This window comes from Panthera uncia, chromosome C2 (genome assembly GCF_023721935.1).
Source record: "Panthera uncia isolate 11264 chromosome C2, Puncia_PCG_1.0, whole genome shotgun sequence".
Classification (NCBI taxonomy): Eukaryota; Metazoa; Chordata; class Mammalia; order Carnivora; family Felidae; genus Panthera; species Panthera uncia.
In genome coordinates, this window is record NC_064810.1 from 134,744,589 (window position 1) to 134,768,883 (window position 24,295).

A 24,295-nucleotide genomic window follows, 5' to 3' on the forward strand; every position below is an offset into this window, starting at 1 on the left:
TTCTATCTTTAAATGCTTGCAACTTCTGATATTAATTCCTGTCTAAAACAACACCTACACGAAAGCCTTTAAGCTAGAGTTACTTATTTAAATTAAGCACTTAGACTATGCAAGAAACTATTTTATTATTCAAACTGGAAAAATAAATTCTATTCTTGACTTCCCAGGATTAGATGAGCTCTTTCTATTTGTCCATCTATCTATCTATCTATCTATCTATCCATCTGTCTAGTTGCTATTTTACTTCTGAGTGTTCTCTTACTTTCCCCATTTATATATTGGGGGAAAAAAGCATATTCCTTCTTTAAATACCAAAAAGACATAATATTTTGTGTAATGGGAATTATTTATCTTCAACCCTCAAGCTACTAATTTCTTTAAAAAAAGAACTGAAAAAAATGTTTACATTAAGTCATTTGCTCAGCTGCAAATGCCAAAACAAGGATTCAAATGTATTTCAATTGTTTCATCTCATAGTCCTTACAATACTCATAGAAAGAGGTGCTGTCTTTTGAGAATGGTTTTGTGGGAAAAACAATCTTGCTTTGCCATTCTGAGGTTTGACTATTAGCATAAATATTGCTATGAAAAAAATTAATAGAAGCTGAATGCTTTATAAACATAGTGGATGGATTTATCATTCTATTCAGCGATGATTGTTTATACTACCCCACTGCTGATTTAAAATGCAATGGTTGAGATGTAGGCAAAGACAAAATTGAGTTATATCAAGGTGCTGTGTGTCACTGTGCTGGCCAGGGTATCTAATGTAATTTGTCTGTTACAGTGTTTGTGAAATGTTCCATCTGGCACAATATGCCTCTAAGACAGAAGGTGTTGGCATATTAAGGATGCAAGCATCTCACATATGACTATTTACCCATTTATTATTTCAGCAGAAAGGAAGACAACCTTTAGAAAACAGTGAAGAGATTAGCAAACACAGACATTTGATTCAGATACCAATTTGAGGACTGCTGCATTCACAATACATCAAGATATTTCAAAGGGGATTTTGTTTTGAAGCTAAAAACAAATAAATCCCAGAGATTTTTGTTCTTTTTGTGCACGGAAATTATACTTTTTACTTTGCTTGGCTGGTTTGCATTTTAAGAGAAAGGGATTTTTAATTTTTTTTTAAATCTTTATTTTTGAGAGAGAGAGAGACAGAGTGTGAGCAGGGGAGGAAAGGAGAGAGGAAGGCACAGATCAGGCTCCAGGCTCTGGGTTGTCAGCACAAGAGCCCGACACGGAGCTCCAACTCATGAACCGCAAGTTCATGACCTGAGCCAAAGTCAGAAGCTTAACCAACAGAGCCACCCAGGTGCCCCAGAGAGAAAGGGATTTTTTCAAAGAAAACTTGTAATGTCACAACAAGGCATGATATGTTAACAGGGCAAATTTTCAGGCAAAGGCGAAGAAAGAAAAACACTCCATTACACATCTAGCTCTTTCATTAAAAACGAAAGAATCACTTGATGGCCGTTGATTACATTTCATGGATCTTTTAACAAATTGCAGTGAATGCTATCTTACCATGCATCACTGCTGCCAATTAACTTGGCACTTTTTAAAAATAATAAGTTTCAGAATGGGAATATATACAACTGAAAGGAGGGGACGCCGACATTCGATTGAAGGAGAGAAGAATGGGGTGTGCTATTTCACATACTGGGAATAACAGACGTGTTGAAACTAAAAGGACATTCACATCCTCTATCATATTGACTTGTAACGATCAATATTTGAGAGAAAATTATGTAGGAGATACCCAACCTGGCACTTCACACCCATCACCTCATTTAATCCTCAACACAAGTCTTATGAAGATGCTGTTATTATCCCATTTTGTCTATGAGGAAATCGAAGTTAAAATAAGTTAAGCAATTACTCAAGCTTGGCTTTACCCCAAGGACGATCTGACTCCAAATCCTGTGTCCTTTCCATGGAGATTCCCTGACCTGGAATATTCCAGAGAGAAGTCCCCCTATGGGAGTATTGTGATAATGCACAATTAAAATTACGCTAAATCCCATTAGAAGCTCTATGGTTGCCTTTCACGGTTTATTCCATTTTCCTTCCCTTAGGTGAGATTTGGAGAATTCATCAAACACAAATCTGGCTGAAATGCAGCCCAGCAGACCTACACTTCCTGCACTTCTTTTCTGTCTGAACCTCAATGCCTCTGCACCTGGAGGTTGCACTTCTGTGTCTTTTTATAACATAAAACAAAACATTTTCCATATTGACTTCCTTTTCCTCTCTGCCAAAGTGCTATTCCTTTTAAACATTTCCATTGTTGACAAAACCCCCTTCTGACAAGAAAGTTGGCCTTCTCCCTCCTTTTGGATGTTTCATGTCTTTTTTACTATCAACTCCTGCCATTTCTGACCCAGTGCATTTCACAGAAAAGTAGCTGCTTTTTCAGACCTACACTAAAAGGGAAACACTTTTAATTTCAGATATTTTTGTTAAGTGCCTTCTTTTCCTTGTAGGTCCTTCCTTGACATCAATCATCCTCCTGTCTGTAACACACCAGGTCTCACTCTATAAGAACAGTAAGAAAAATACCTTACACAATCAGAACCATACTCCTTACCTTACCATACTATTGGTAAGAACCATACTATTGCCTTAATCTACTTCTCTGAAATAATAGTTTCAACTGCCTCTCAAATCAAACGAAAATTCCATGACATGGCCTTTCAATTTCTTCACAAATTGATAAATTAACCCCACCATTCTATATTGGCTATATTAATATCTCCACGTATAAATTGTTTGATCTTCTGCAAGATAAACCCTACCTGCCTTTTCCTGAACAATATGTATATATTGATGTATACATACACATATACCTATGTACCATGGTATATAGATGCGTGTATATGTTTTACATTATTATGTAATAATCTTTCTAATGTAGGTATTCATGGTGTGGAAATCCTTATTACTGTCAACCTCAGTGTTAATATTAGCTAAAAATTATTAGTTTTACCTTCTACTGAATTTTATGTAGGTTGAGTCAGAATGTACAGTGTTTTATATCTGACTTCTTTCTCTTAATGCTTTTGAGATACACTCATTACATACATCATTTGTTCATTTCATTTATGGCTGAGGAGTGGTCCATTGTGTGAATATAGCACAATTTCTTTATTCATTCATCTGTTGATGGATATTTGGATTTTTCCAGTTATTTTAGATTATTAAAAACCTTTGTGGACATAGGTTTTTCTCACTGAATTAAAAAAAATGACTGGAAAAGTTACTTTGCTCTTTGACTTTCTTCCCACCAGGAACTCAGGTTTAACCTCTCCTTATTAAGCTATCTTCTGCTACATTTCAATTACCATGAGGAAAAGGATTATATCCTTTTATCCAGCACATGACACATGTGATATCTTCCAGTAAGTGTTAGATGAATTAAACATTGTCAGACTGCTGTTTAAGATAGTTTCTCCAAGAATCCTGTTTTGATACACAAAACCAACCTCTTAGCACTCATGAACATCCTTCTATATTCTGTCCTTTCTGTGACTTTTGTCTGAGGTTCTCTGGGTTTGTATGTTTCTCTTGACCTTCTTAGATATCCTGGTTTGTATTTCTTTTGTGACTCTCAGGGACAGCCACACGGCCATTGCCCTCTAAATATGGGTGGCTGGTTCATCAGCCTAATCCCGAAATGTAACACACACACACACACACACACACACACACACCAGAAACTCTAGGCTGAAGACTCACCTCAGGGAAGAAATCTGGAATAACTGTTCATCCAGATTCATCTCTTTGTGAAATTATCTCCCTAAAGGAAAAGGATAAAATATGAGGGAGCAGGGAAAAGTTCAAGCAGGATCTGCATTGCCAGTGCAAAGTCAACGTAGGGCCCGAACCCACAAACCATGAGGTCGTGACCTCAGACAAAATCAAGAATTGGACACTTAACTGACTGAGCCACCAGGCACCCCAGAACACACAAATAGTTCTTAAATTTTAGTGTGCAAAAGTACCTGGAGATGTGTGGGAAATTCATATTCCCAAGGCTTACATTCAAGTATTCTAAGTAGGGACAGTAATCACATTTTAAATAAGTGTACCAGGTGACTCAGAGACAGATGTGTAAACTTTTGCTGCCCAAAGTGCAGTCCTTGGACCAGCAGCATCAGCATCATCTGCAAGCCTTATTAGAAATGTAGTATCTTGGGGTCCTCCCTAAACCTTCATCATCAGAATGGACATTGTAAGAAAATACCCAGATGATTCCAGTGCTTCAGGTACACAGCACACTGTGAGAAATGCTGGCTCTACAAACCAAGTAGGGATGGTGGTCCCTCTGACTGTTGGTTATTTTTCCCTAGAAGATTCTAATTATATGGTAGCAAAATATAATAACAGAAACAGACAACATTTAGCGTTTGTTAAGCACTCACCGTGTGCCAACCCCACTCTATATGGTTCCCGTGATGCTTTTATTTCACAGTTCTGATAACTGGGAAGTTTTGCAGGCTATAAGAGAGAGCACACCCTTGGGGGACTAGACAGTCCTGGGTTTGAATGTCGATGTTTTTTTTTACCTGCTAAGAACATAACCTTGGCATGCTTTGTAATGTTTCTAATTATCAGCATGGCTCCTTTAGAAATAATGCTCCACTGCAGGTTTTGGTGAGAAGTAAAAGACCCCCGAGTGACGCAGAGCATGTTAAGTAGTTGGTTCTCTCATTTCTGGACCTAAATAAATGTACGTACACTCCCCATTTCCCTGACCTCCATGCAGTGCCGATCTGTCATAATTCTATTTGTTCTTTTAATAATTCACTTCAAATTTAAATATGTTTATTTTCATCACAGTGCATTTTTTCACATGTTCGGGGTGCGCATTTTTTCTCTCATTCAGTCAAAGAACATTCGACCATTCTGTCCTGCCTTTAGAGTATTAACAAGAATGAGAGATAACTTGACAAAATAATTCTGAGATCACAATTCCACAGTGACTGACCTGTAATAATATTATATAGCACTAACTCAGCCATTGTTCCAAATATATATTGTGTACCTTCCAAACTAGACGGAGGCAGATACAGAGTCTCTTTTCATTGGTCAACTTGCTGCAACAAGTCATAAGTGTGAAAGATAGCAACAGGACTGTACTCATATCTTTAGGATATGAAAGTTATTAAGAACTTGAATCTGAATCAATGCATAAAGAACCATGTAAATAATTAAATTATTTGCTAATATGACTCTGAAATTTCCATGACCACCTGCCCTCCTTCTTGTAGGAAACCAAGTTATATTTCTTACAATCTGGGGCTCTGTTCCTACATCTGTTGTTGAAACTATTTATCTCACTTAAGACAGAGACCGTAACTTACGTATTTTTCTGCAGCAAGTAACACTCTACCTGGTCTAGAAAAAGTCCTCAAGAGGTATTTGTTGAACTGAACTAACCACAGGAAGACAAGATATAGGAATTGAGATTTCCTGACTCAAAAAAGAAAAATGCAGTATTGAAATATATGATTCCTCTCTATCACAGCTTTATGACATATAGAAGTAGTTTATTAATATTGAAGGATTATTCTTCATTTCTACTAAGGATAAAATGGTTTTACCGTTACCCATAGAAGAATTTTCATGAATTAAATAAGCACCTTCTGACCAAAACATGTGAGACAATAGAACACATCCACTAGAGAGATCAGAGAACCTTGTTTCAGAGTTAAAACAAAAATAAAAACACATATATACATATGTGTGTACACACACATATATAAAGGTAGTTTAGGCAGAGTGTAATATTTTCTGGAGAACGATGAAATGAGTGATTTCTCTTAAAATGATACTAAAATACATATTGAAATAATTTGGAAAATTAAATATATAAAATTATTTGTGCCCCCCTACACCCCAATCATAGACCACCAGAGACAGCCACTGGACCAAGTTCTGTCTTCATAGTGTTTAATTACACACTGTGAAATCTCAAATTCTATTCATGGCCCAATCCCTTCTTCTCTTTATTACTATCTTGTCTTACTCATGATATGATCCCTGCCATTATCTGCGATATATGGTATTGGTTTGTTGTAAATTTGAAACTCAAAAATGTCATTTACAATGACATAAGAAAAATGAAAGCTTGTAAGAGTGAACGTAACAAAATATATGTGAGACCATTAGCTAAAATTTGCATAATTTTCCTGAGATATTTAAAAGTAATGTTTTACAGTAGACAAACCCAATATAGTAAAATTGTCAATTTTTTTTCAAATTGATCTATAGATTTGATAAAATTGCAAAGCAAACTCTCACTAGTATATTTCAAAGAATTTGACAAACTTATTCTAGATTTATGGGATAGAAAAGAACTAAGAAAAGTCAAGACACTGATGAAGAAGAATCATCAGGTAAGATTTTTAAAAGTAATTAAAACAGTGTGGTATTGGCACAGAATTGATCAAAGGGACAGAGAGGAACCAGAAACAGACTCAAACATGGAAACCTATTTTATGATGTGGCTAGTAATGAAAATCAGTGAGAAAATGTTAAAATATTCAAAGCATAGTGCTGGAACAATTTTTTTTTTTTTAGTTGAAGTGTAGTTGACATAGAATATTGTATTAGTTTCAGGCATACAACAAAGTGATTCAACGTTTATACACACAACAAAGTGGTCACCACAATAAATCTAGCTACAATCGAACACCATACAAAATGGTTTGACTATTATTAACCATAGTCTCTATGCTGTACATTGCATCCATGTCTTACTTATTTTATAACTGGAATTTTACACCTTTTAACCCCCTTACCCTATTTCGCCTCCCTCTCCTGGCAACTACCAGATTGCTGTCTATTATCTATGCATCTGTTTCTGTTTTGTTTTTTCTTTTGCCTTTTAAATTCTACATATAAGTGAAATTGTATGGTATTATTAATAACAAATTTGTTACAAAATTGTTATAAATTAAAAGCACTGTATTACTTGTATGGAAGAAAAATTAAAATATATTCCTAATACTATATGCAAAAAATAATTTCAGCTTAATCAAAGACAAACTTAAAAAGGCAAATTTTTTAAACCTTTAGAATAAAATATAGGATAATTGTTGTTCAACTCTGAATGTTATAGGACTTACTAAACAATATATGAAAAGGCATAGAGGACACAAAGAGAAATATTGAGAAAATTGATGATAAAATTATGAATGTCTGCTCATTAGAGTACAGTATTTAAAGAATATAAAGAAAACCCATTTAATGGGAGAAGACATTTGCAACATATTAACTGACAAAATTTACAATCACTACAAATCAGTAGGAACGTGTAGAAATAATTTCTTTCAATGTGCATAAGACTTGAACAAGCTCTTTAGAAAAGAACAAATACAAGTTACCATTAAATATCTGGAAAGATGTGTGACCTCATTGGTAATTAGAACAATACAGGAAAATCCACAATAAATGACCATGTCACAGACGCAAAATTAGCAAAAGCTAAAAATTCTGGAATAATTAGTGTCGGCAAGCCTGTAGAGCAATGGGAAGTCCTATATCTTATCGATTGAAAATTTGCTCAATTTCTAGTCCAGCATCTGTCAAAAAGAAGCTATTCCACAGAGACACCAGGAGATATGTATAAGAATCTGTAACATTGCTGCTCATAACAAGAGGAAGAAAAAACACCTAGAAATCATTCCACAGTAAAATGGATATAGAAAGCATGGGATAGTCACAAAGAGAATACCATAATGAAACTCAATCATAGACAGCTACTTTATCAGCAAAAAAATAAAAAACAGTAGTTATAGAGGATAATGCCATTATTCTATTTATGTAAAGTTTAAAAAAATGCAACTAGGGAATTTATTCAAAGATGCATATATGTGCAGAAAACTATTAAGAGTGAATCATTAGCACAACACTCAGAAAACGGAACCCTGTTGATGGGAGAGGTAGAGGGCAAGACTGGGAAATGACTCAGATTTTCACTGGCGTTGGTAATGGTCTAATGCATGGAGGATACTTTGATGTCTATTCTTGGTAGTATATCCATTGTATACACTCTCGTGAGACATACTGCACATTTTTAAAATTCCTTTTTAAAAATGCACAGAAGTCAGATGCTGTTTGGATGCAAAAATCCCCTGGCAACTATTGGAGTCGTTTAGGGAAGAGATGGTGTCCTGTCTCGGTAGAGACAGAAAAGAATCATTGACTAGAGAGATTTGTAAAGTGTATTCCTTTCAATTAACAGTATTTGTTGGGTCCACAATTTAACATTGTGATCGAATGAAACAAGTTTTCAAACTTGATTCCTAGTTTGGGGCGCCTGGGTGGCTCAGTTGTTTGAGTGACCCACGTCAGCTCAGACCATGATCTCACGGTTCATGGGTTCGAGCTCCATGATTCAGATCCTCTGACCCCTTCTCTCTCTTTCCCCTATCCCGCTCATGCGTGCTGTCTCTCAAAAATAAATAGACATTTAAAAAAAAAAAAGAATTATTGCTAGTTTATTCCTTGTCCAACTTAGTGGATGTCGGAACCATTTGTAGAAAAAGGAAACAGTAAAGTTGGTTTAGGAAAGGGTTTTTTACTCTTATAGCTCAGATAACTTGGACTAAATATATATTTCGCTCAGTGAAAGTTTGCTAAAGAAATGAGATTAAAGTTTTGGAGGCAATGTGATCTCATCTAGCTGGAACTTCCAATCTTAATAATTTTATTATCTTGAAATACTTTTGTATGCAGTCCACAGGGTGTGCTTGTTTGCCTGTGCGCCCAGACATATGCTCGATGGTTGTGCCACTTACCGCTGTATTTCCTCTCAGTAACAAATCCACTCTTTGTTGCCCTGCTTTGTGATACTATAGCTGGACCCTGGAAACATTTCTTCTTTGCACCTGGAACAAGATTAAGCTTTGTAAGTTGATGGCACTGGAGGAACACTACAGGAGGAAGTGACTTCTTTTCTTCTAGTGTACTTTCCCCTGCTCTTGCAGCCCTTGGCGGACATGCAAAACACTCGTTTACACTCCCCTGCAAATGAATTTCAGTGGTTGCCCAGAGGGTAGTTTCCCAGAGTATTGTAGTGGTGCCCCTAGAAGCAGCTTTTCAGTGGTTCTCACCAGAACGGTACTTGGTACTTTCCTGCCTTCCAGCCCTACCTGGCAGCATCCCAGCAAATTTCTCTGCCATTAGGGCCGCTAAAGCTACCTTTTTACAACGAAGTCTGAATCGCAACCTTTGTAGGGGATAGGGAACATCTTCTAATGTGTTCCTTCTTTAGGTACTCTGTCTTATCCCTAGAGGTAGTGGCTGCTTCTAAAATGCCCTATTCTGGAATTCTTTAGCATCCTCTTTATTCCTTTGCTGTTAATCTGTTGTTATTTAATAATTCTTTCTATTAAACTAACCCTATTCAATTTATTGTATGATCTCTATTTCCTGGCTGAAGCCTGACTGATAGAAAGATCAAGCCTCTTCTGCTGATGAGTGCCCTACAAAATTTTTCAGGAACTACCTGACCTATCTCCACTTCTGTATTCTAATCTCCCCTAGTCAAAGGCTACCCTAGAATTCTGTTTGAACAGTATCTGTTTTCTTTTACCTTTACGTGAACAGGTTTTGCACCTGTTACACAAAGACTGTAACTCTTTGTTCTGACCTTTGGTGGCAGGGAAATTACCTTTGAAGAGTCACTCAGAAGGCAGAATAATCCACAGTTTTCACTGAATATGCTTTTAGATCAGAAAGCTACATGTTCTCTTTGAACAGTGAAAATAAATAGAAAAAGATAAATTTTAAAAAGCCAATATGTTTCGACAAATGATATATTCGTGTGCCATGGAGAATAAATGACTTCAATAATCATAAAAGAATGCTGCTGGAATCACAATATTATTTTTCCAAATCAGACTTTATTCTATGAGATAAGTAAACTATGCATCATCCATTGACTTTTGCCTTCATTAGCCTCTGAGTTTCTGCTCACTGAAAATGAAAGCCCCCCCCCACCCCCACTCTCTTTTACCTACATGATTAATGACACTTGCTAATCACCTGTCTCTTTCTGCATAGTTCACTGCAAGTGTGAGAAATATTGTCAGAAACTAAATGAACCTTTTGGAGTTGACTGATTTCTCCCAATTTTTATGATTTTACCCAGCATCTGAATGGCAATTTATTTTAAAGTAAAAGAAGAAAACTCTCTCCAAGATTCTGATTTCAGATCCCTACTAAAGCAGAAAATGCACAACCTAAATAAAGTTGTTTCCAGAATTTACCTGATAAAACTTTTGCCTTTGTAAGGCCTTGTCAAAATACATTTAAAAGGCAATTTAATTGTTTCTTTTATTCTTATTGTTCCATGTGCTGATTGAGCCGAATGTGAATAAGCTGTATTTTATCCAACTGACTCCCCTTCCAGACTTATTGTACCATTCAAACCACAGATGGAATTTGTGGACAGATATACAATTTTATTTATTTTTTTAAATGTTTGTTTATTTTGGAGAGGGAGAGGGACAAAGAGCACGCAAGTAGGGAAGGAGCAGAGAGAGATGGAGAATCCAAAGCAGGCTCTAGGCTCTGAGTTGTCAGCACAGAGCCCGACGTAGGGCTCAAACTCGCAAACCATGAGATCATGACCTGAGCCGAAGTTGGACACTTAACTGACTTAGCCACCCAGGCGCCTCAACAAATATAAAATTTTAAATCTGACACATGTTATTTGTAAACAGAATGAGATTCAGGGTATCATTCAACTTTGTGAGTATGTCTAATCTGGAAGGTTAAACATAGTTTAAAAACATGAAAAGAACATGAACCTCCTTTCCACTTGCTGGATGGGATGCTGTCTGATTCATGAACACTTTAATAAAGCCAATTAGATATGTAAAAAATTTAGCAGAACGCATGCTTATTAACTGATAATTATGGGTATTTCATTTATATTTTACACTTATGTGCATAAATAGTACTTGTAAAAAGAGAAGCACATATGAAGTATATTTTTATTAAGGATTCTTAACACAGTAAAAAAAAAAAAAGGCAAATCATTGGAATTCACATATGTCGAACATTGGAGTTGAAAGTAAATTGAAATCTCAGACCCGTGGTGGTTTTGGAGTCTAATTTCTGATGAATTGTGGGTTTTTTCTTTGTTTTGATTTGTTTTCTTTTGTTCTGTTTTATCCAAGACAGAGAGTTCCTTTTCATTAGAGGAGAACTGGTTTCATGGCAGCATGGTATTTAGAAAAGTCTGGGTGTTCAAGACTAGAGAATCTGAGTTCAAATCTTGTGCTTGCCCTACAACTTTGGACCAGTTAGGTTAGCCCGTTGGGCCTCAGTGTCTCTCTCCATCTATAAAAGAGAGAATAATATTCAACGTAGAATTATTGGAAGGACTGAATTAGGTGATGCAACTAAACTACAGAGTACAACTCCAAACACAAAATATGTAACTTGCCTTCTCTACTATGGCCCCAGCATTCACAGAACTACGATCTGAAAACTCCAAAACATCATAGAAAGGTCTGGAGGCCTAGGCCAAGTCCATCTAGGGAAGGTTCACCACTGTGAGATTTTAACCATACCCAACTGTCTATCAGTAGTTAGTAGTGAATTCTTGATCTCCATGTATCTATGAGCTCTGACATACTCAGAAGGTATTGATGAAATGGATGAAAACATAGATCACTTTTAAATCTCACATATTTCCCTAGTACTATTGAAATACAGTAAACACGGGAAGAACCACAGGTTGATGAATTTTCAAACACTGAGCACACTCGTATAACCATCACAAGGATCAGGGACAAATATTGTGAAAATTCCAGAAGGCCCCATTTGTGTCCCTTCCAGTCACCACCTCTTACCCTCATTCCACGGACAACCCTTATCCTGGGTTTTAATGTCAAACATTAGTGTGGAGAATATGTTGAGTTTTAAGTCACTTTTCTACTGTTTAATCATTGATAATCTTTTTTTATTATTTTTTAATGTGTATTTATTTTTAAGAGACAGAGCACAAGTGGTGGGGGAGGGGCAGAAAGAGAGGGAGACACAAAATCTAAAGCAGGCTCCAGGCTCTGAGCTGTCAGCACAGAGCCCAATGTGGGACTCGAACTCCCAAACCATGAGATCATGACCTGAGCCAAAGTCGGATGCTTAACCGACTGGGCACCCCAGGTGCCCCTCATTGATAATCTTTATTCAACAAATGTCTGTTCAGTAGCTCTTAATGGCCCACGAATTATACTGCCAATATATGATAGTGAATGAAATAAAACTTACTTCCTGCCCTCATGGAGCTTATTATCTAGTAAGAACTAGGAAAAAAAAACTCTAATAATACGCACTTGGTGAGCCAAAATCCAAATTTATTCCCTAGGAGAAACATACCTGCAAATTACTAGTGATTTACAATTCCAGCAGTTAATCAGGTTTCGCACAAATGACTTGGCATTAAGGAATCATCTCTCTAAATTCTATTCAGGATTCTATACTGAACTTAAAGCCTTCATGAACAATCAATAAGGGATTTTATTTTTTATTTATTTATTTTTAATTTTAAAAATGCTTATTTATTTTGAGAGAGAGAGAGAGAGAGAGAGAGAGCACCCATGTGCTTGAGTGGGGGAAGGGCAGAGAAAGAGCAAGAGAGAATCCCAAGCAAGCTCCATGCTGTCAAAGCAGAGTCTGATGTAGGGCTGGGTCTTATGAGCTGTGAAATCATGACCTGAGCTGAAATCAGGAGTCACATGCTTAACCAACTGAGCCACCCAAGTGCCCCAAGAAGGGATTTTAGTAAAACTATAAATGTGTCAAGAGAAGGGAGGGAAATGTAGGATTAACTCATGTTTCTCTAGCTCATGATATCCAGTTACGGTCTGTAGAGTATTAGCTCCATCAGAAATTGATCAGCTTTGAAAATGGCCGGTTACACAAAGGTGTTTTATTTTAGATAAATATGATATGTCTTTAGCCTTTAATATGTTAATGTTATTTCTGATCATCCAAGATTGTATAATACGTAACATTTTCCAAACATACTGCATCACAGAACAACTTTTCTTAATAAACCATCTTCTTGAACAAGTTGCTAGGAGGAAGATGTTGTAGCATAATGGTTAGTAAAGGGTATTCGTGTCTGACAGTTCTTCATTCAAATATCTCATATGGGGCCAAGGACTTGACATATCTGAGCTATTGTGATCTCATCTGTAAGATATAATTAATTGTATATACTACATAGAATGGTTAACAAAATCAAATTAAGCATCATATATAATGTATTTTGTATGTTCCTCATTGCAAAGGACACACATTTGTGTGTGTGCGTGTGTGTGCATGTGTGTGTGTGTGTGTGTGTTTGTGTGTGTATAAAAATAAACAGCCAACACATAGCTATGAAGATAGAACCTCCATTATATATAAAGGAACTGTATTAACCCAGAAATCAGCAAAACTGCTTGAATGGCATAATTTGAGAAACACAGGACCAGGCCGTACATTTCCCTCCTCTATTTTATTTATTTTATTTCACACCTCTTCTCTCCCTTGGTTTTCATATCCTTGCCCCAAGATGTGTCGTCTGTGACTCTATTCCTCTCTCTAGACAGCTACCAAAAAGGCCCTGTTCTTTCATTCTTAACTAGAAATTAAGGTGCTCATTTATCAATAAAATATTTACTGAGACTTTCTTAAAGAATGACTCTAACTCAAGGATATATTTAATTGAAAAGACAATACTTGAAGATAAAAAGAATCTTAAAGATCCAACATAATGAATCTCTAATGAGGAGAAGATAGGATGTCATTTGGGGGACTGAGAGGTCTTTTTATCTTCCGCATAGACCTATTGGCTAAGATTATAAATGTAGGCTTCCGCAAATGTGCAATTCTTATATACCTTTTTAAGCGAAATCCCTGGCACAGTTCAAGAATGTGGTTTTGAGCAAAATCCCACTTTGTCCCCGACACGTATTTTCACTAGTAGGCACATCAATTTTTACCATCCTTGCTCTTACCCCCTCATACACGATTCAAATCCCAGTACTCTCAAGAGAGTGACTATATCCACTTTTAGCACAGCATCTCTGACAGGTGGGTACCACCTAATCTAAACATTAACTTTCTATTCTCTTTTGAGCAGGGTATTTATTTAAAATGTCACACCCTCATAAAAATGTCTAATTTTTATGAGAAACAATGTTTATTCCAAAATGACAGCATATACTTGAATAGGCTCAAATTATACCAGTCTTGTAGACTTTATGAATTTTAAATTACATGATATGATACAATACAATGTATAGACGTTTCCCTGTGTTTGGTTTTCTTTTTTTTCTAGTTTAATATTCTTTTATTATGATTGCATGATAACATCAAATGTTGAAGTGTTACTTATTGGAAATGGCAGATAATCATAAGGGAAGCTGTGGGAGTTGTTAAAATTCCTGAATATGAATAATAATGCTTCCTATTTATAAAGGACCTTTCTTCTCAGAAACCTAAATTGCTTTAATGGTGTTATTCTACGATATATATGTCTCTCTCTGCAGTAAGTAGGGGGCAATACTACCTATTCATTTGTTGAATTAGGCTATAGAAGGGAGACCGATTCAGTGCCCTGAAATTCAAGAGCGAGTAACACACATGATATTAGAATTCGGGCATCTGAATTGACTCTCACCCTTTTGCCGAGTTGAGTGTACTTTATTTCATTCATTGATGGTTAAACTTTAACTCTATTATTGCATCTAGAGATGGCATGTTCACCAAAAAAGGTGTTCTTATTTTTAATGCCACATATAATATTGTAATAACAGAATACAATTTTGCTTTTCTTTTTTTAATGCTGATTTATTGATTTTGAGAGAGAGAGAGAGAGAGAGAGAGAGAGAGAGACTGAGCATGAGGAGGGGAGAGGCAGAGAGAGAGAGAGGGAGAGAGAGAGAATCCTAAGCAGACTCCATGCTCAGTACAGAACTGGATGCGGGCTCAGTCTCACAACTATGAGATCATGACCTGAGCTGAAATTGAGAGTAAGAGCTTAACTGACTGAGCTACCTGGGCCCCAATTTTGCTTTTCAATGTAATTTTTTTCTTGAGTCTTCAGACTACAGAGACAATAAAACACTGATATAAAAATACCATGTGTTTCTTTTTTGAAAGAGCACTTGTATGACATTCTTGTGTGACAGATAAAGGAACGAAGTCTCTTTGGGTGGTAAAAATAAGTGAGTGACATTATTTCAGAGGAAACAATATGGAATCATTCTAAAGAAGTGCAATCTCAGTAAGGTTGAAAATGGAAGAATATTCAGAGGGTTTTATTCTATTCCATTGTGACACATTTAGTAGAGATGTTTTTCGTGGGGGCACTGGTACATGTTTAACAACAGTCTCTGGAGTGGAGAAAAAGTCGTGATTTGCAGCGTTTGTCAGTGTCTGTGTTGCAAAGATTCCCATCATGGCCAATTTCATGTTGCCAAGGAGTCACTGAACAAGAATTGAAGGAGATACACAGGCCAGCATGGCCTGACACTTGCACATTATTGGCTGTTGTATGCCATGCCATATATCTATTTCTATTTGTGGCAGCTACCACTATGCACTTAGAAGACCTTTGACTACAAGGATGGCGGTTAATCAGCAGCCATGCTCCAGAACCATCATATTTGAGCAGAGGACATACCTCTTAGGATGACACCCAGCCAGTGGCAAGATGGCAGGGATGCTAAGGCAAGCCTATTCCTGGAAGACTTGAAATGCCTCTAAGGACAGACTTTGACTCACATACTTCACCATGGCTTTGCCAAACCTTTTCTTAAGCCCCTTGGCCATATGAGTCACTTCTGCCTTATCCCTGAGTCCTGTCTCCCTCATTTAAGGACAGACCTGCATTGAGTTCTCATGGCTTTCCCAGTCTTTCCCATTTTCTTTCATAGGTATTTCCCCTAATAAAATCCCTGCATGCTTAATTCCATCTTCTTGTCTGCCTCTTGAGGGATCTGGACTAACATTCCATTTCAGGAGTACCACTATGTAACAAGAACTATTGTTATCTCATCCATATTACTTGGACCAATTTGAGGCTGTCTGCAACTGTAGTGAAAACTTCTCATGAGCACTTACAACTCCCTAATACAAGCACTCCTCCTATGCTCAAGCAACCCGGTAGAAGCTGGACATATAGGAGAGTTAATATCTCCCAAGTATGACTGTCAACCAATGAAAGCGTTAATGTAGTGGATAAATGCTCATTTTCTTGCCTCCCTGAGACATTCTAAATTATGTTTCAGAAGGTCACATATATTTCATGCAGAAAGTTGCCAATTTACCCTCTCTTTCTTGGCAATCTTCCCTTCCCTGCTCCCTCTCCAATATAGCTTCTTGGGCTCACCTTCCAAATAAACTACCTGTATGCAAATCCATGTCTCTGGTTTTGCATTTGTGGAAACTGAAGATAGGGCACATCATTAAAATCAAGTGAGATACATTTTAAATTGCTTTATTTATATATGGATTCATAAATTCTAAGTCTACTGCATTGAAAAAACAAATTGAGTGAATCTGGCCAGGTATAAGGAAACAGAGTAGAATGGAGACATGGTAAACTGAAGAGCACAGGCTTTATCTACAGGAGATGGTAGTTCCTCACTGTTCATTTGTTATGCAAAAATTTGGGTCTAGACAGCCAGGTATTGTGATTTTTACAGGGAAGCAATTAATTCAAATAATACATATAAGTAAATTTCAAGATTTTTATTTTTTATTTTTATTTTTTTTCAATATATGTTTATTGTCAAATTGGTTTCCATACAACACCCAGTGCTCATCCCAAAAAGTGCCCTCCTCAATACCCATCACCCACCCTCCCCTCCCTCCCACCCCCCATCAACCTTCAGTTTGTTCTCAGTTTTTAAGAGTCTTTTATGCTTTGGCTCTCTTCCACTCTAACCTCTTTTTTTTTCCTTCCTCTCCCCCATGGGTTTCTGTTAAGTTTCTCAGGATCCACATAAGAGTGAAACCATATGGTATCTGTTTTTCTCTGTATGGCTTATTTCACTTAGCATAACACTCTCCAGTTTCATCCATGTTGCTACAAAGGGCCATATTTCATTCTTTCTCATTGCCACGTAGTACTCCATTGTGTATATAAACCACAATTTCTTTATCCATTCATCAGTTGATGGACATTTAGACTCTTTCCATAATTTGGCTATTGTTGAGAGTGCTGCTATAAACATTGGGGTACAAGTGCCCCTATGCATCAGTACTCCTGTATCCCTTGGGTAAATTCCTAGCAGTGCTATTGCTGGGTCATAGGGTAGGTCTATTTTTAATTTTTTGAGGAACCTCCACACTGTTTTCCAGAGTGGCTGCACCAATTTGCATTCCCACCAACAGTGCAAGAGGGTTCCCATTTCTCCACATCCTCCCCAGCATCTATAGTCTCCTGATTTGTTCATTTTGGCCACTCTGACTGGCGTGAGGTGATATCTGAGTGTGGTTTTGATTTGTATTTCCCTGATGAGGAGCGACGTTGAGCATCTTTTCATGTGCCTGTTGGTCATCCGGATGTCTTCTTTAGAGAAGTGTCTATTCACGAATTTCAAGATTTTTAAAAAGCTATGTGGACAAAATAAATACACCTTGTGTATACAGAAGTGGCCCTTGAATTTGTGATCAGTGATTAGAGATTTTGGACAAAGATCCTAGTGGATTTAAACATGTAAAATGCAAAAATAAATGCCACTTCTTCGATGCCATCTACTTTCAACAATAGCTTCTTGATCTTTCCATGTCCTCTTTTTTATACCCTTAAGAGAATTCCAGAGCTTGTGGCCTATCAAATTCAATAAGGGAATAGGTGAGTGAGTCACCAGGGCATCAAGTGCCTCATATGGCTTATATATGTGAAGGAATTAAGAGAAAAAGAGGGTTTTATTCTCCTTTCTCAGACACGAAGCTTCTGATGTTTTAAGAACAGAGGCAAGTTGGGGGAATTCTTGTTCCAAAATAAAATGTTGCTAACTTACAAAGAAACTGCTGAAGACCAAATTTTCTTATGCTAACCTGAAATGCATTCAACTTTACCTTGCTTTCAAATTGCATTTGCTGTATCTGTTTTTTTGTTTGTTTGTTTGTTTGTTTGTTTTTTTTTTGGTACTATATTATTTTTTAAATGATTTCCTTGCTGGTAAATTGTAGCCCTTCTATGGTCACTTCAAATTGTTGCTGCAGCAAACTTTTCTCCAGTGTTCACTTATCCCTCTTTTCTTAACTCCTTATCCTTTATAAGACTTAGCTCGAATATGATCATCTCAGTGAAAATTTGCTTCCGTGAACATATAGGCAGAGTTAAGAATGCTAGGTATTTAAAGACACTTGCATAAATCATTATCCTTGACAATATTGACATTGTATGATTATTATTGGTTTCATTGTCTATCCCTCTATATGGGAATCCAGTGGAGGACTGGGCCACATGTACTTTTAATTCCACTGTCTAGCTTAGTGCCTGGGGTATCCTGAGGGACTAACACATATTTCATGAGTAGATGCAAGTTCCTGACCTAACCTCTCTTTCTTCTTTCCATTACATCTTCCCATCTTCTTCTGCTCCTCATGCCAGCAAGGCTTATGATGAAAAAATACAATTGGCATCACAAGACCTATACCTCATGGATCCTGGAATTTCCTTCTCCACTTCCTTCTTAAATCCTGAATGGAACTGTAAGAAGAATATAAGAAAGCAAAAAAAACACAGAGGAGGCATTGACTATGCAAATTTGCCAATAACTAGGGATTCGTACTCACTTATCATTGGAGGAGTGATATTATACCTCATTTTAGCCTCGCAGAAACCCTTAGAGGTAAGGAGGGTAAACACTATGATTGCAAATTAGAGAATGCTAATGAATGAGGATACTGAAGTATAGAATGAGTGTGACCTAGTATGTTCTATTCATTCCTTTCCCACCTTTAGGAAAATAAATAGGGGACTATTTTTTCCCCTCAAGTCCCCTTTGAATGACAGACTCTACACCGCCTTCTTGTTTGTTTTTGGGGTTTTGTTGTTGTTGCTTGGGTTTTGGTTTTTACTTTTTTTACTATTGTCTCTATTAGCTGGCTTCACTGAAAGTCAAATCCAGTGACAACTCAGCCAGAATAAATGAGTAACGTGCTAAGTAATGTTACGCAGATTCTTCTGTGAAAGGAATTCAAGACAGCCTTGACATCCATCTATCAAGCATGGTTAGTACTAATAAAATCAGGCCTCCCACAGTGCAGGTGGATGGGCTGGCTGACCTTGTATCTCAAATGATTCATGGTAATTTGTGGTTCCTCATGATAATTAGAAGTCCTGCAGGAGGAAAAAACTAAATAACTCCCTCCAACTGATGCACGTTGTCAAGAAACAGACCTTATATACCTGTATTTCTCTGTGCCCCTCTAATCAAGTGTCTTGAGCATCTCATTTTAGAAGATGGCAAAGTGCATAAGATAGAAGCTAGGAAGAAACTGGAGATGGCTTAAATTTCATATCTGCCCTTGAATCTTCATGTGGAAGCACCCACACTTGACCATCAGCAGAGTTGAGGCCAAGACATATAACCTCAAGGTACTTCTCTCCTTGCTGGGCTGCATGGGGAAGAGTAACAAAATTTGAAAAGATGCAATAAATATACTTTTCTCTATTCCTCCCACTAGGTACAACTAAAGATCTTGGATATTATATATATGAGAAACTAAGGTAGAAGAAAGTGGATTGGTTAGGGGTCTTGAGGCACAAAGATGGATAAGATATTGTGTTTTCTGAGTTTTCTTTTTGCTTAATATATTCCAGACTTGGAACTAAAGAAGATGACAACCCAGAAAAGCCAATGAATAAAATATCCCCAATAAAAGTTGGATTTTACTATCCAAAGAACCAGAAAAAGGACAATGTGGAAAGACAGAAACTTTAGACAATACCTCTCTACCTAATCCAAATACCACAGAAAAAGATTGTGACCCTCACCCCCAGCCACTTAAGATAAGACTGAGTGGGTAGTCTACACTTCCACCTTTGCCAGAATGATTTCAGAGAGGCAAAACTAAAAAGCCAAGAATTTCATCACCACTAGGTGATAATCTCCCCTTGTGGAGTTAAAGACCATGTAGAAAAACTTGGATTTCCAAATATATCTGGCAATAGTAAAGCACAACTTACAGCCCCAGCTTGGGTGGTGTCTGTAGAGGTCTAATGGAGAATCAGGATATTCACCACCAGTGATAACCAATTTTTTTCCATGATGTCAGAAGAGGCCTCATAGGGAAGAATAACAAGACGCTCCTACTTTTCCCAACCAGAAAGGTGTTAATGGAGACTTAGTAGGAGACATGAACACCCATTCAGTAATGACTAAACCTCTTGTCTACCTGAGTGTGGATGGAAGTTGAGTTGGGAAACTTAACATGAATTCTCATCTGGCAATGACAAGGTGGCACATTCCTTCCAACCCCTTCTATACTGTGTCAGAAGAAACAGGCTAAAATTGAAGCTTAACTTTCAAAATGTCCAGCTTTTAATAAACAAAAAATACCTCATCATACCAAGAACTAAGAATATCTCAAACTGATTGAGAAAATGACAGGTAATAGATGCCAGTTTCAAGATAACAGAAATGTTAAAATTAGTGCCAAAATTTTAATGTAGTCATTGTAAAAATTCTTAGTTGATAATTTTCAAACACTTGCAACAAATAAATAGAAAGCTTCAGCAAAGAAAGGGAAAATATAAAGAAGAACCAAATGGAAATTTTAAAACTGAAAAATACAAGAACCAAGATAAAAATATCAATGGATGACTAAATGGAGGAACAGAAAGAAAGAAGATTTATAACAACAGAAAAAAACCAACCTGAACAACAAAGACAAAATAAGGTAAAAACCAAAAATGAACAATCAGGGCACTGTGAGGCTATAACAAAAGTCTAACATTCATGTCATTAAAGTTTAGCAAGTAGAAGAGAAAGAGGAAAAAGTACTTGGAGAAATAAATGATGACTTCCTAAGTTTGGTAAAAGATATGAAACTACAGATTCAGGAATCTTAGTAAACTCCAAACAGTATCAACCCAAAGAATTCCACACACAAATAAATCATAGTCAAACTTAGGAGAACTAAAAACAAAAAATTCTTGAAAGCAGCAAGATAAAAAACACCTTACCTAGATGCAAAAAATTATTTGAATAAGAGTAGCTTTTTGTCAGAAATCATGAAGGCCAGAAGGAAGCAGCACAAGATTTTTCAAGTACTTGAATAAGGAAACTATTAATACAATCCCATATCCAGAGAAATTGCTCTTCAATAATGAAAAGGAAATCATAACATTTCAGACAAAGGAAAACGAAGAGAATTTATTGTTGGCAGGTCTACCTTAAAAGAATGGCTAGAAGATTGCTTCTTGGCCTTTTGGCCAAGAACAAGTGAAGAATGGCTAGAAGAATTTCCTAAACAGAGTTAAAAAAAAATAAGGAAACTTGCTTGGAACATAAAAAAGAATAAAGTATACACTAAGCAAAAATGTTGGTAATGCAACAGTTTTTCTTTCTCCCATTTTCTAATGATGTTCTCCTTTAAAGTAAAAAATAATAAAAGTATCCTTGCACGTAGTGATTCTAAATGTATATGGAAGAAATATTTAAGGAAAGTATATTGTAAATAGGGAAGGTAAGAGAACATAAAGGGAGGTAAAGTTTCTATACTTCATACAGATGGTGGAATGACAATACCCATAGACTGTAATAAATTATGTATCTATAATGTGATGCCAAGAACAACCACTAAAAAACTTTACTTGAAAGAGATACTTTCAAAAAGTATATAGACACTTCTCGGAAGATGACGGCGTAGGAAGACGCTGGGCTCACCTCATCCTGCTGCTCACTTAGATGCCACCCACACCTGCCTAAATAACCCAGAATACTTCCAGAAGACTAGCAGAACAGACTCTCCAGAGCCAAGCTTAGAGGAGAGGTCCATGGAAGAGGGTAGGAAGGGCGGAGAGGGGGTGTGTGCTAAGTGGACTGGCGGGAGGGAGCCAGGGCGGTGGAGGGGCAGCCAGCCCACCGGGCAAGGCAGAGCCCCCGAGTCTGGCTTGCAAAAGCAGAGGGGCCGGACGCGGTGAGTTCTGACAGCCAACGGACTTAACACCTGGAGTGTTAAAAGTGAACAGCTCTGCTCTCCGAGAGCTGGGAGGGCGAGAGGACACCGGGAGGGAGAGTTGTTCAGCCCTGGAAGACAGAAGTCAGCTCGGCGGGGAACAAAGGTGCTCGCCAGTGCCATCTCCCTCACCATCCCCCAGCTGAAATCCCAAAGGGAACCAGTTCCCATCAGGGAACTTGCTTGCACCAGGCAAATGCCCAACGCTGTGCTCCTGTAGATCCATCCCTCCGACTGGTTGGCCTCCCTCCCAGTGCTGCAGGGCCCCTCCCGCAGGAGACCACTGATGGCAAAACCAGCTGAGCCTGCCCCTCCTGCCCCTGTGCACCTTGCGGATCCACCCCGGCTAATACACCAGATCCCATCCAAGCAGCACCACAAGCATGGCAGTGTGCAAGTAGTCCAGACAGGGGCCATACCACTACAGTGAGTCCTGCCCCTGGGAGAGGGGAAGATAAGGTACAAACCAGTCTGACTGTGGCCCCAGCAGTGGGCTGGGGGCAGACATCGGGTCTGGCTGTGGCCCCGCCCACCAACACAAGTTACTCGGACAGTACAGGGGAAGTGCCCTGCAGTTGGGAGCCACCCCAGGGACTATCCAAAATGATGAAACAGAAGAATTCTCCTCAAAAGAAGCTCCAGGAAGTAGCGACAGGTAATGAATTCATCAAAAATGATTTAAGCAACATAATGGAATAAGAATATAGAATAATAGTCATAAAATTAATTACTGGGCTTGAAAAAAAGTATAGAGGACAGGAGAGAATCTATTGCTACAGAGATTAAGGGACTAAGAAACAGGAGGAGCTAAAAAATGCTATAAATGAGATGCAAAATAGAATGGAGGCGACCACAGCTTGGATTGAAGAGACAGAGGAGAGAATAGGTGAATTAGAAGATAAAATTATGGAAAAAGAGGAAGCTGAGGAAAAGAGAGATAAAAATATACAGGAGTATGAGGGAAGAAATAGAGAACTAAGTGATGCAATCAAACAGAACAATATCTGTATCATAGGAATTTCAGAAGAAGAGAAAGGGGCTGAAGGTGTACTTGAACAAATCATAGCTGAGAACTTCCCTGATCTGGGGAAGGAAAAAGGCATAGAAATCCAAGAGGCACAGAGAACTCCCTTTAGACATAACTTGAATTGATCTTCTGCACGACATATCATAGTGAAACTGGCAAAATACAAGGATAAAGAGAAAATTCTGAAAGCATCTAGGGATAAATAGGTCTAACCTACAAAGGGAGACCCATAAGACTAGTGGCAGACCTAGCTACTGAAACTTGGCAGGCCAGAAAGCAATGGCAGGAAATCTTCAATGTGATCAACAGAAAAAATATGCAGTCGAGAATCCTTTACCCAGCAAGTCAGAATAGAAGGAGAGATAAAGGTCTTCCCAAAGAAACAAAAACTGAAGGAATTCATCACCACTAAACCAGCCCTACAGGAGATCCCAAGGGGGATTCTGTGAGTGAAATGCTGCAAGGACCACAAAGTACCAGAGATATCACTACAAGCATGAAACCTACAGACATCACAATGACTCTAAACACGTATCTTTCAATAATAACACTGAATGTAAATGGACTAAATGCTCCAACCAAAAGACATAGGGTATCAGAATGGATAAAAAATACAAGACCCATCTATTTGCTGTCTACAAGAGACTCATATTAGACCTGAGGACACCTTCAGATTTAAAGTGACAGGATGGAGAACTATCTATCATACTAATGGAAGTCAAAAGAAAGCTGGAGTAGCTGTACTTATGTCAGACAAACTAGACTTTAAGTTAAAGGCTGTAACAAGAGATGAAGAAAGGCATTATATAATAATTACGGGGACTATCCATCAGGAAGAGCTAACCATTATAAATGTCTATGTGCAGAATACAGGAGCCCCAAATTTATAAAATAATTACTCACAAACATAAGCAACCTTATTGATAAGAATGTGGTAATTGCAGGGGACTTTAATACTCCACTTACAACAATGGATAGATCATCTAGACACAAGATCAATAAAGAAACAAGGTCCCTGAATGATACATTGGATCAGATGGACTT

General features: G+C 37.6%; 1 long non-coding RNA gene across 1 annotated transcript in view; it reads left to right on the forward strand.

Annotated features, from left to right (window-relative positions):
• The window catches only part of LOC125921356 (uncharacterized), a 30,857-nt gene extending 11,226 nt beyond the window's left edge, over positions 1-19,631 (forward strand). Inside the window, exons 3-4 of the long non-coding RNA XR_007457389.1 lie at positions 18,654-18,890; positions 19,144-19,631. This is a non-coding gene — a long non-coding RNA (uncharacterized LOC125921356). The remainder of the gene's footprint in view (positions 1-18,653; positions 18,891-19,143) is intronic.
• Positions 19,632-24,295: the final 4,664 nt, after the last annotated feature.